The sequence below is a fragment of the Dromiciops gliroides genome, chromosome 1, assembly GCF_019393635.1.
Source record: "Dromiciops gliroides isolate mDroGli1 chromosome 1, mDroGli1.pri, whole genome shotgun sequence".
Taxonomy (NCBI): domain Eukaryota; kingdom Metazoa; phylum Chordata; class Mammalia; order Microbiotheria; family Microbiotheriidae; genus Dromiciops; species Dromiciops gliroides.
In genome coordinates this window covers 613,657,150-613,671,036 of record NC_057861.1, presented here as the reverse complement: position 1 = coordinate 613,671,036, position 13,887 = coordinate 613,657,150, and positions in this window count along the sequence as shown.

Sequence of the window (13,887 nt, the reverse complement as noted above, 5' to 3'; positions counted from 1 at the left end):
TAGCCACTTATTTTTTTTTAATTCTGACTTTTAAAAAATTATCCATTCCTCATCTTTTTTGAGCTTCACAATTTTCTTGTGAGATAGGTGTTCTGGGTATTATTAGCCTTGTTTTAAAAATAAAAAAACTAAGATTATGTAGCTTACACGAGGTCACATACCTGGGAAACATCAGAGGAGGCTAGGTCTTAAACGCTAATTCACTCGGGCCCAGGAAGGTCAGGTTTGCTTCTGAATCCCTTAATTGGGGGTGGTACAGACACATGATATAGTAGGCATAAACATGGGATAGGACTGCAACTACTTGAATGTAGCCTTAGAGGGCCCACAACAGGAATATTAACTGTCTCCTCTTACTATGAAAGAAATCTTAATGGTAATTTAGTCAAACCCTGTAGTTTTCTAAGTGTCATGGGAGAAGGGTGGTGGTTCTTAGGTATTGCTCAATAAAGAATTACACTCTTGCCCACAGACCAATTAAAATTAAAGTGGTCTTTTATTTGAGGATAGGAAAGTGAGTGAGTAGAAGTCAGACTTCACCCCTGGAGAGGAAGGTTTAGAAACACCCTCCTCCAAGAAGAGAGGGAAGGTGAAAGCTTTTATACAGGATAGATGGGGTGTCCACTTGAAAACTGGAAAGTTTCCTTTTGGGATGGGGTAGAGAAAGCTTGTATGCTTGTCATATTCCTGAGAGTCAAGGGGGATTTTTTTTAAAATGATGGTCCTGACCTTTGGGATTATCTGTCTCCTAGCTTAGGTCAGGTAGTAGTTGCACCTAAATGACTTTCCTGCTATAGAATTTTATCTCCCCTTACTTCTTAGGTATGTCTGTCCTGATATCTAGTTGGTCAATCTAAACTTTAATAGTTCCTTGATTCGTCAATATGTCTGTCCTGTTATCTGGTCATCTTTGGTTTTGCTTCTTACTGGAGAAACTTCTTCTGATTTATCCTAAGCCCCATATCATACGTAAACAAAGTATGTGACCAAAGGTGTGAACCTACTTGCCTGATTGGACCTAAGCTCTCTGATTCCAAATCTAGGGTTGGTTTTCCCCCAATTCTATCACATAATTGACACTATGAACAATCTACACACCAGGTCCTTCAAAGGCACAAAAGTTGGAGCAATCATATGGAAATACTATATTGAGACTTAAAACATCTCTACGATAATCAGTGATGAAGCCTGGACCATCTTCCAGAAGGGCCTCATCATCATAGGTTTGCCTGTTTTGTAAAAACAAAAACAAAAACAAAAATTCACCCCTGCCTCATCAGATGATACCTCATGTAGCCCAGCACATGTTATGTCCAAGAAAGGGGGGTAAATGCAAACACAAGACAGGATCCCCAGCCCCAATCCTTTGGGTTAATGTACTGGGGAAAACACAGGAACAGCTTCTTGGGGAGTCTGGAAAATGGGGCACATCTTTCCTAAACTCAAGTGGTTTACATAGGTTCAAATCTCTGATGTATTCAAGGAACCCAGCATAGACTTTGAAGGCTATTTGCAGGAGCATGCAGGGAGTCAGCCTTAAACAACTTGCAAGAGCCATTGTTGCATTTTTATTGTTAACATTTACATCTCCAGAATCAGCAGTTGTTATGAATTAGGGTTTGATTTATTGTTTTGTTGATTGTCTAGATTTAAGAAAGTGATAATGATGCAGATTAAGCCTAAAAGTGCCTATGCAGACATTCCCAGCCTCCTCCACCCCCAGCCCTGTTGATAAACATTTATCAGCTTGCCCCTATATTGATCTATAAACATTGCTTGAGCTCAGAAGGTTCTGAGAATGAAGTCTTTACCAGACCTGAGGCTAATAATAATAACAATTATAATAAAAACTTATATGCTTAGTAACTTAGGATTTACAGTGTGTTTTATACCCATTATCTCATTTGAAACTGATCATTTTGTTGTTGTTCAATCATGTCCAGCTCTTCTTGGCCCCATTTGGGGTTTTCTTGAGAAAGATACTGGAGTGGTTTGCCATTTCCTTCTCCAATTCATTTTGCAGATGAGGAAACTGAGGCAAACAAGATGAAGTGAGTTGTCCAAGGTCACACAGCTAGTAAGCCTAGGTCTAAGACCAGATCTGAACTTAGGAAGATGAGTCTTCCTGACTCCAGGACCAGTGAGTGCTCTGTCCACTGAGCCACCTAATGACCCTCAGAACTTGATCACACTCCTGGCAATATGATCTGTTTGCAACACACTACCAATCCCTATAAGGCATTAAATCATTGGTATGCCTTGTCCTGCCTTCCTTCCTACAGTTATACAGCCCAGGGGTTATAATAATTGACTCCATTGTTGTGATTGGTTAGGCATTCATGATTGTCTACATGTTCAATGCTTGATACTTTTTGGGTCATTCTTTGATGATATAAATTAATTGACATATCTGTGCTAGCTTAATAGTAGCAGCTACTATTTCTATAGCACCTTGAGATTTGCAAAGGGATTTACATTTATTACCTCAAAACTCTGTGAGAGAGCTGATATTATAATGACTCACACAACCATGCAAGGTTTTACCAATAAGGAAACTGAGGCTAGACAAGGTTAAGTTACTCACTCATCCAAGGTCACACAGCTGCTAATTGTCTGAGGCAAAATGTGGTCAGGTCTTTCTGTTTCCAAGTCTTACTCACCATCCACTGTGGCCCCTAGCTGCTTCTGACCTATAGCCCAAAGCTTGATCAGTTACTTCAAGTGAGAGGAGTCCTTAAAGGTCATTAAGTCCAACCTCTTCATTTTAAAAATATGGAGTATATAACAGAAAACAAAATTGAAAACAATGTGTAGTATTTATTACATAATTTTTTAAAAAGTAAACTGTCCAAAATGGAAATTTATTGTTTTGTATCATTTTGTATTTAAGTTTAAAATAAATTTAAAAATTTTTTAAATAAAAATAAGGAAACTAAGGCCAATTGAGGTTAAATAACCTGCTCAAAGTCATGCAGATAATAAGTGGCATTGGCAAGATTTAACCTATGTACAATCACCCTAAGATTGTTCCAGTCAAGGGCTGTCTGTCCCGACTGACAACTAGAAACTTTCAAGTTGATAGAACCCATCATAGGTATTTGGAGGAAGCTAAGGGGCATAGTGGAAAGAGCACTGGATCTGGGGTCAGAAAGAAATGAGTTTAAACTTAGACTCAGACTCTTACTAGCTGTGAAACCCTGGGATGAACTTCTTAATCCAGACACTTAACCTCTTTCTGCCTCAGTTTCCTCAATTATAAAATCGGGCTAATAATAGCACCTACCTCCTAGAATTACTGTGAAAATCAAATGGGGGGGGCAGAGCCAAGATGGGGGAGGAAAGGCAGTGACCTGCCTGAGCTCTCCCCAAGACCCCTCCAAATACTTTCAAATAATGCCATAAAACAATTCCTGAAGCAGCAGAACCCACAAAAAGACAGGGTGAAATAATTTTACAGCCAAAGACAACTTAGAAGGTCAGCAGGAAAGTTCTTTTGTACTTGGGTGAGAGTGGAGCTCAGCCCAGCCAGCACAGATCCAGTCTTAGCCACAGCAAACCAGTGGCAGCAACTGCTTCTGGAACTCAGTCCACAGATGGTAAGGGAGGGTCAAACAATTAGCCAGAAGGAGATTGTAGGGCTCTCTTTGCTAGCACTGAGGCAGGGCTCTGTTGTTCTGCTCATCCTCAGATCCAGGTCACAGTTTCGGGTGGCAGTTCCAGGTTGGGGATGAGCACAAGCACACAAAAGCTTGCAGCCACATTAGAATGGGACTCTGTTCATAGTTCCAGGGCAGAAAAGTAAGCCTGTTGTTGCTTACAGACCAGAGCACAGGCCAGGAGAATAGTAAACATACCTCTTCTTAAATCATACCACCTTAGAAGAATTAAAAACTTACAAATTGGGGTAGCTGGGTGGCACAGTGGATAAAGCACCAGCCCTGGATTCGGGAGGACCTGAATTCAAATCTGGCCACAGACACTTGACCCTGGGCAAGTCACTTAACTCCCATTGCCCCATAAAAAAACAAATAAACAAACAAAACAAAACAAACAATAAAAACCCCTTACAAATCCCTAGACTATCTCTGAAAACAGCTGCACAAACCCCCTGAAGCTTGGGACAGTACACCCTCCATCCTGGAAGTAGTGACCCACTTTAACAAAGAGTTAAAAGTCAAAAAATAGGCTGGGGAAATGAGCAAACAGGAAAAAAATGCTGACCCTAAAAAGTTACTACGGTGACAAGGAAGACCAAAATACACCCTCAGAAGAAGATAACAAAGTCAAAGCTCCTATATACAAAGCTTCCAAGAAAGATATGAATTGGTCTCAGGCCACAGAAGGGCTCAAAAAGGACTTTGAAAATAAAATAAGAGAGGTAGAGGGAAAAATAGAAAGAGAAATTAAAGTGATGCTAGAAAATCATGAAAAAAAAGTCAACAGTTTGGTCAAGGAGACACACATACACACACACACACACACACACACACACACACACACACAAATACTGATGAAAATAACACCTTAAAAAACAGATTAGGCCAAATGGTAAAAGAGGTATAAAAAGCCAATGAGGAAAAGAATACCTTGAAAAGCTGAATTGACCAAATGGAAAAGCAGGTACAAAAGCTCTCTGAAGAAAATAACTCCTTAAAAATTAGGATTGAGAAAATGGAAGCTAATGACGTCATGAGAAATCAAGAAACAATAAAGCAAAAACAAAAGAATGAAAAAATAGAAGGCAAAGTAAATTATCTCATTGGAGAAACAACTGACTTGGAAAATAGATCCAGGAGAAATAATTTGAAAATTATTGGGCTACCTGAAAGCCATGATCAGGAAAAAAAAAAAAAAAGGCCTAGACACCATATTCCAAGAAATTGTCAGGGAAAATTGCCCTGATATTCTAGAACCAGAAGGTAAAATAGAAATTGAAAATCAAATGAGATAATACTTGTAAAGCACTTAGCCTGGTGGCTAGCACATAGTAGGTATTTAATAATGCTTGCTTCCTTTCCTATTGTCCATAATATTGTATGTTTCAGAACCTGGTTGTGTGGCAGTGGGACATGGTCCTCTTTGTATCTTTTACTGGATAAAACAACAAAATCATTCCATTATTAAGTGCATGTGAACAGCAGATACTTTGACTCAGCTCTAATTCCTGAAAATTCACTGGTCAGATTGAGACAATACCATTCACAAATACCCCAATCTGCTGAAGGTCAACACAATTTGTGACCACTTTAATTTCAGAAAATCATAGAATTTCATAGTTAAAAGGAACTTCAGAAACCATCTATTCCAACTTGTACCTCAATCAGCCAAAAGGCATGCATTAAGCACCTACTATGTTCCCAGCACTGTATGTTAAATGCGAGGGATAAAGCCAAAGTAAAACAGTACCTGCCCTCAAGGAGGTCAAATTCTATAGGAAATACAAGCACATAGTCCATGACACAAAGACTAAAATGAAATAATTCCTTCCCTAGAGATCACACATACCATAAACTAGAAATCCCTTCTCAAACATTCCTAACTAGTGGCCTGCCAGTCTTTCCTTGAACACCTAGAACTGAGGAGAATCTGCTCTCTCCCAAGAGAGATTATTTCATTTTGGGAAAGTTCTAGTAATTAAAGATTGCATTTAAATGAGGCAGGGCTGTGCAAAGTGGCCAACCTTGCTCTCTCCTCCAGAGCCATCTGGGTCTAGTGGCCAGACATAGGTCAGGATGACTTGAGATGGCCCCAGATCCAATGGGAGACTTTGGCCTTTTTAAGCTAAGGTTTTTCCCAGGTCTCAGTTTATCTAAGGCAATTTACCTACTTTTACCTACTCAAAAAAAAGTCTATCTTAAACCCAAATCACTCTGGCTCTCATTGATTGTCCAATAATGGGCCCCAATCTAAGTTATTTTGTGGGTTTTGTTGGCTCAGAGAGAGTATAAATAGCAATTTTTTCTGTTCTGGCCAGAAACCCTGAGGGTTTTCCCCTCCAAGATAGATTTTTGTGTGTGTGTGATTAGGTAAAAGATTCCATTTTTTGCCTCATTTCTTACCTAGCCTTAATCATTGAATGGGCGTTGCCCCAGACAAACTGAGACCTGAGAAATAACTTTAAAAAGCCAAAGTCTCCCACTGCATCCAGGGCCCAGCTCCAGTTGTCCTAATCCATATCTTGCCCTGAGACCCAGATGACTCTGGAGAAGAGAGTGAGGCTGACGACTTTGCACAACCCTGCCTCACTTAAATCAAATTCACTTGCAATTCAAGATAGTACCTTCCTGATATCATTGGTCCTCTTTGAGAATGAAGGACAAACAAGCAATTAGGAAGATTTTCTTTTCTTTGGACCAAAATCTGCCTCTCTATAACTTCTGCCCACTATACCTACTTCTGCCTTCTAAGGCCAAGTGGAACAAGTCTAATCCCTCTTCCTCAAGATCATCTTTCAAATATAGAAATGAAAAACTATAGTAAATATAATCCCATTATTGAATGAGGTTCAGGCTGCTATACTTTTCTCACTGGCAACAATCACCCCATGTCACTCCTGAACTACTTCTAATGGTGGCCCAATGCTGCCAGTGCTGTCAGCATTGCTTGCTTTTCTGAAGTATGGTGCTGACAAAACTCATCCACAGTCACTTCACCACTTTCCTTAACCATTGTGTTGACGTCATTTTTTCAAATGATCTAGAACTCTATAACAACCTTACTCTGGGTTGCCATGTCTCTGTGCTTGGCAAAAAGGTTTTGTTTAATGATTAAGATGGTTTCTGGGCTCATTTGACTTCCTTGTTGTGGCTGCTGTTTTGTAACTGTCAAACTTTTCTAGGAAATGTGGATAGCCATTGTCATAACCTTTTTTTTCATCTTCTAATTATTGTTGGAGACAAGAGCTTGCTTAAAAAGGTTGGGTTGGTACTGTTGTAATTGAATGCAGTCATGTCCTCATCTTTATCCTATTAATTTGGTGTTTAATTTGACTCCTGTACTCACCAGCTAATGATCTGACTACGCACAACAAGCTGATTCTGGAACACTTGCTAAGTCAGCAACCAGTAGTTTCCTGATCACTTAAAACAGAAATAGTTTTGCTTTTTAAAAAAAGTATGACATTTGGCATTTGCCATGTCCATGACCTTCCAATTCTCTTTGGCAGAAAGTATTTATGTTGTATAGGAATGAGGCCTCTGAGTAGCCTGTAAACCTTTCATTTCTTGATTACCAAGCTATATTTTGCAATATAGCTTTTGCTGTTTTATCCCCTGTGCCCACTTTTGCATTAAATACAATAAATAAAAAATAAATAATGACTTATTTTGGAGGATCTTGTCAAGTTCTTCACAGAATTTCCCTACTCATCTTTTCTAATAGATACTGCTATTAAGATTGCTATTATCTCCTTGGGCATTCTGCTTGCTTAAATTCATCATAAGCAGGGCAAGGTAAGATAATCACTTAACTTGTTTCTTGCTCTCTGTGTTATATAAAAATAAAGAAATTTTTACTTTCAGAGAATGTTTCTGATTCATATTGTCATGGATAAAGTGTCTTCTATGGACAAGAAAATTTTCACCTTTAGAAAGAGACAAGAAAGATATTCTGAGATGGAGGGAGGGAAAGAGAGAGACAGAGAGACATAGAAACATAGACAGACCCTTGTGAATCACAAATCTCCCCAGAGTAAGGATTGCTCCAGACATCATCTCCAGGAATCAGGTCATTTGGTAGCTTCCAATTTAAATTCATGAAAACTGGGTGCTAAAGTCAGTTTCTTCACCTTTGGCACCCAAGATGTCTGATTACAGATGAGAAGGAGAGTGATAACAAATAGATGATTTGGGAAAAGGGACTGAAAGAGGATTTAAAGTCAATTCCTCCAATACCTCATAGTATCTATCAGATTGGAGCTGAAAAAGATTTTAGGGATCATTTAGCCCAATTCCTTCATTTTACACTATAAAAACTAGATCCATAGAGAAGGTCACCAAGGAAAGCTCATTCCACTTTCGATAAAATTAAGGTTGGCCTTGAGGGAAAGGGGAAAAGAGAACCAAGTGGAATCTAAATCTGATAGACTCACAGACTGTTAGAATAAGAAGAGACCTTAGAGAAGACCTTGCTAACTTTCTCATTTTAAAGAGGCAGAATGGAGACCCAAAGTTAATGTCAGAAAAGGAGCTGGAATCCTGCATTCCTACTTCCTAGTCCATCACTGAGCAAAGATACTCACTTCATAGATCAGGTCATGGCAGCTAGTCGGCAACATGAGTAGAGTGCTAGACTTGGAATCAGGAAGACCTGAGTTTAAATGTGGCCTGTCTGATCCTAGACAAGTCACTTATTGGCCTCAGTTTCTCCTACTGCATCTGGGGCCATCACCAGTCATCTTGACCTATGTCTTGTGATTGGACTCCTAGAACTCTGGAGGAGAGAGTAAGGCTGATGACTGACTAGCTCTGCCTCACTTAAATCCAATTCATTTGCAAATCAAGACATTATCATCCTGAAGTCATCCTCAGTCCTCTTCAAGAACAAAAGATGAGCAACAACAACCTCATCTGTAAAATAAGGGTAATAATAGGGTTGTTGTGAGGATAAAACAAGATAATACTTGCAAGTTGCAACAATGCCTTCCCTATTCCAGGACTAGACTTCTCTCTCCACCCCTAGAATAGCCTAGAGTTTGGGTCCCACTAGTATTGGCCTCTGCCCAGGGAACCCTATAAGAAAACAAATTTGCTTCTACTGTGGGAGTCTGCTATGTATAGTCAAGTCAAGGCAAATATCTCAATTTCAGCTGTAAACCATTATATTTCTTCAAGTAATTTATCCTTAAAGATAGAGCCAAAGAATACCTCAACACCTTCCATTATTTCTGAGCCTTAGAACTGAAAAGGGCATTAGAGATCATCATGTCCAACTAACTTCACCTTAGAAATGAGGAAATTGAGGCCAAACAAGTTAAGAGACTTACCCTAAGGTCTCACGGTGTCAGATCCAGTTCTTCCTTTGTGCTAGAATGCTTCAAACATTAAAGCCTATTAGAGATGTTAATGATGATGATGGTGGTGGTGGTGGTGATGATGGTGGTGATGGTGGTGATGGTGGTGATAATGGTGGTGGTGATGGTGGTGATGGTGGTGATGGTGGTGATGGTGGTGGTGATGGTGATGGTGGTGGTGGTGGTGGTGATGGTGATGGTGATGGTGGTGATGATGGTGATGGTGGTGGTGATGGTGGTGGTGATGGTGGTGATGGTGGTGATGATGGTGATGGTGGTGGTGGTGGTGGTGATGGTGGTGGTGGTGATGATGGTGATGGTGGTGGTGGTGGTGATGATGGTGATGGTGGTGGTGGTGGTGGTGATGGTGATGATGGTGATGGTGGTGGTGGTGGTGGTGGTGGTGATGGTGATGGTGGTGGTGGTGGTGGTGATGGTGATGGTGATGGTGGTGATGATGGTGATGATGGTTATGATGGTGGTGGTGATGGTGGTGATGATGGTGATGGTGGTGGTGGTGGTGGTGTGGTGATGACGATACTTTAAGGTTCTTAAGATAGTTTCTCCTTTTTTCTTATTAGGGGGTGGAGGTTAATTATTTTATTATTATATTACAGAGCACCTTCACAAACACAAACAATAAAATTGTACAATCCCCAAACAAGCCACATTCAATGGTTCGAGGACTAAAATGAAATGTAAGCATTGATTGGTAAAGCAAAAATAATTTCCCCACATTTGGATATAAATGCCTACCGGTGAAGAACAGATAGTTTTTATGAGATAGCAGTGCCACCTACTGGTGATAGCTAGGTACTTACCTCTCCCCATTTTCTTTTCTCTGTGGTAAAGATCATAGAAACATAGATGTAGGTTTGAAAGCGACTTCTGAAGTTTGATGATGATGATGACGACAACAATAATGACAACTACCACCACCACCACTATGTCCACGACCACAACAAAATAGCTAGCATTCATGTAGAGCTTTAAGATTCACAAAGCAGTTAACAAATACTGTTTCATTTGATTCTCATCCTGTGAGTTAGGTACTATTATTATCCCCATTTTACACATGAGTAAACTGTGGAAGGCAGAGGGTAAGTGACCTACCCAGGGTCACAAAGCTAATAAGTGTCTGATTCTGAATTTGAACTCAAGTCTTCCAGACTTCAGTTCAATATTCTCCTCACTGCACCACACAATTGCCTCTGTAGAGTCTCATGCTCTCATTTTTCAAATTAGTGAACTTAGGCCCATGTAAGTTGTGGCTTAACAAAGGCCATGTCTTTATATTTTTTAATGTTGTTTATTGTCAGAGATTGCGAGGTTACATGTAACAGTTGAGAGAGAAGTGGTCTCAGAATCAGAGACTTGGATACATGTCCCATCTGACACAAGCTGGATATGTGACATTGGACAAAAAACTTCATTTCTCGGTGCCCTCAAAACAACGGGACCAAGTGCTAACCTGCATTGGTAGAATAAATTTGGAAGCCCCTTATAAGTATGAATTGGCTCCAGTAAAAAATAGCAATTAGAAATAAAAATCAAAGTTTGAAAGACACTCAACCCAGCAAAAAGATTTAGTAAAACTTTAATGAATAACATTAATCTAAGTTTCTTGTTGAGTAATTCTTCAGCCATGTCTGACTCTTTGTGACCTCATTTGGGTTTGGTTTTTTTTGACAAAGATACTAGAGTGGTTTGCCATTTCCTACTCCAGTTCATTTTATAGATGAGGAAACTGAGGCAAAAAGGGTTAACTGACTTGGCCAGGATCACCCAGCTAGTAAGTATCTAAAGCCAGATTTGAATTCATGAAGATGAGTCTTCCTGACTCCAGGCCCAGAGCTCTATCTATACTATTAAGGAAATAGGGGCAGCTAGGTGGTGCAGTGGATAGAGTACCAGCCCTGGATTCAGGAGGACCTGAGTTCAAATCTGACCTCAGACACTTGATACTTACTAGCTGTGTGACCCTGGGCAAGTAACTTAACCCTCATTGCCCTGCAAAAATAAATAAAAAGACTTATCTTGCTGTAGGTTTTCATGAAAGGTATTTAAGGACTCTTCTTTACAGGATACATTTTGCTTTGAAACAAGACACATTGTCCCCTCCTCGCCAAAAACACACACCCCCCAATATCTCTACAAAGTACAATTTAGCAAAACATCCTTGTAGTGTGATTACAAGTAATGCCTGTCACTTTCCTTTTCCATCACTTATTATCACCAGAAAGGAAAGATGTATGCTCTAATTTGGAGAGAAAAGCACCAATTTTGGTCATTATATTTGACCCAAATTGTGTTGCCTCTTCATGTTGGTTTTATTAATATTGTTATAGTTGTCCTGTTGGGCCTGCCTTCTTCACTGAATCACATTATACAAGTCTTCCTATGATTCTCTGGATTCTTCAGTCATCTTTCATTATGCTGCATTCCTGTATTATAGCTTGTTCAGTCATTCTCCAACCTTTTGTTATCACAAATAATGTAGCTATAATTTTTTTCAATTTTTTTTGGTGGAGCAATGAGGGTTAAGTAATCAATCACAGGGTCACACAGATTGTAAGTGTCAAGTGTCTAAGGCTGGATTTGAACCCGGGTCATCCTGAATCCAGGGCCGGTGCTTTATCCACTGTACCACCTAGCTGCCCCCTATAATATTTTTTAACATAAGGTTTTTTTTTCTTGCTATCAGCAATATAATTCTGGCAGTGAGATCTCTGGGTTAGATACCATGAACAATTTAGTAACTTTTCTCACGTAATTCCAAATTTTTTTCCAGAAGAGTTGACTCAATTAACAGCTCTATGAGCATCAAATTAGTGTCATTGTCATACCACAGAGCTTCCAGTGAGTTTTTCTATCTTTTCACGGTTTTTACTAAGTTGATAGGTAGAGAGTCAATCTGACAATAAACTTATTTTTATATAAAGACTGCCACCTTGGACAAGTCGTTTCACTTGATGGGGTCACATGTCACTTCATTTTAATATCTTAAGGTTGTTTTCAATTGTATCTTTTTGGTAATTATGTGATTTTGAACAATTTTTCAGAAAGCTGTCAATAGTTTGCCTTTCTTCTTTTAAAACCTGTTCAGAGGAAGAAGCATGGTACAGTGGATAGTGTGCTGGATTTGGTGCCTGAGACTTTGGGTTAACTCTGTCACTTATTATCTGTGTGGCCTTGAGCAAATCAACTTCTCAGAGGTTTACTTTCCTTCTATATCTAATGATGGGGCTGGCCAGGCCTGGTGGACTGCTTTGTAATGCCTGCTACTGGTGAGACCGAGCTGGAGGATCTCTTGAGCTCCAGAGTTCTAAGCTGCAATGGCTGGGAAGTGGCTAAACCAACTGAGTATCAAAATTAAATTTAGAATTTAATATGGTGAGCCCTCAGAAGGAAAAGGGGAACAGTCACCAGATTGCCTAAGGCAGGATAAACTGACCTATGTGAAAACAGTGGACAAATTCCCACGTTAATCAAAGTGGGACCACACCTCGAAGTAGCCCCTACACTTCAAGCATAAGCAAGAGAGACCAATTGTTTTTGTTGTTGTTTTAGTATTAAGGCTTTCTTTCTTCATTTTTACTGCTATTTTTTAAAAATAATAAACATTTTTATTTAAAGTTTTAAGTTCAGTGTTCTATCCTTCCTTTCCTCCCTTCCCTCCCTGCTCCATGAGGTAGTAAGCAATCAGATATAGGTTATACATGTGCAATTATGTAAAACATTTCCATATTAATCATTTTGTATGAGAAAACTTGAATAAAAGAAAAAAATGAAAGAAAATGAAAAGTAGCATGCTTCAGTCCATGTTCAATCAATATCAGCTCTTTCTCTGGAGGTGGATAGTATGCTTCATCATTAGTCCTTTAAGATTGTCTTGGATCAGGGGCAGCTAGATGGCGCAGTGGATAGAGCACCGGCCCTGGAGTCAGGAGTACCTGAGACCCTGGACAAGTCACTTAACCCCAACCCCAATTGTCTCACTAAAAGAAAAAAAAAAAGATTATCCTGGATCATTATGTTGCTGAGAATGGTTAAGCTATAGACCAATTGTTAAGGAGAATAATGGTAGTGAGAATGAAGATGGTGGTGGTGGTAATGATGATGGTGGTGATGGTAATGATGATGATAGGGATTGTAATAGATGACCTCTGAGATTCTCTTCTAATTTTATGATTCTATATCCTTTGACCACTTTATTTAGGAATAATCCTTAATTAAGGTGTTTTTTTTTTTTTTAAGTGAGACAATTGGGGTTAAGTGACTTGCCAAGGGTCACACAGCTAGTAAGTGTTAAGTGTCTGAGGCCAGATTTGAACTCAAGTACTCCTGAATCCAGGGCCGGTGCTCTATCCACTGCGCCACCTAGCTGCCCCATAAGTCTTTAATCCTAGGACTTTGGTTAGGAGACATATACAACTCTAATTTTCTGTAATTATATGTAACAATAGTCCATGCTTACATGGCTTTAGAGTTTACTATGTTCATAACAACACCTCAGTGAGTTGGATTGTATAAGCATCATGACCCCAAAATGTACAGATGAGAAACTAAGTCAAAGGACTCATCCAAAAAGACCAAGTCAATAAGGAACAGAGATCAGAACACAAAGTTTGATTCCAAGTGCAGGGCTCTTTCCATTACATGTTGCCTCTCTGATTCTGATGAAATTTGTATATATGTCGTACTCATCACATGCTTGAACAGAATACACCAAGGCCAAAAGTTGCATTTTTCATAGTATTATTTATATAACATTAACATGTGCTTATTCCACTTATGTCCTACAAATCTTGGCAGATCCTAAGCTATGAAAAGTTTCAATGCCTACCCAGTAACAAACTGTCTATCTCCTGTTTGAG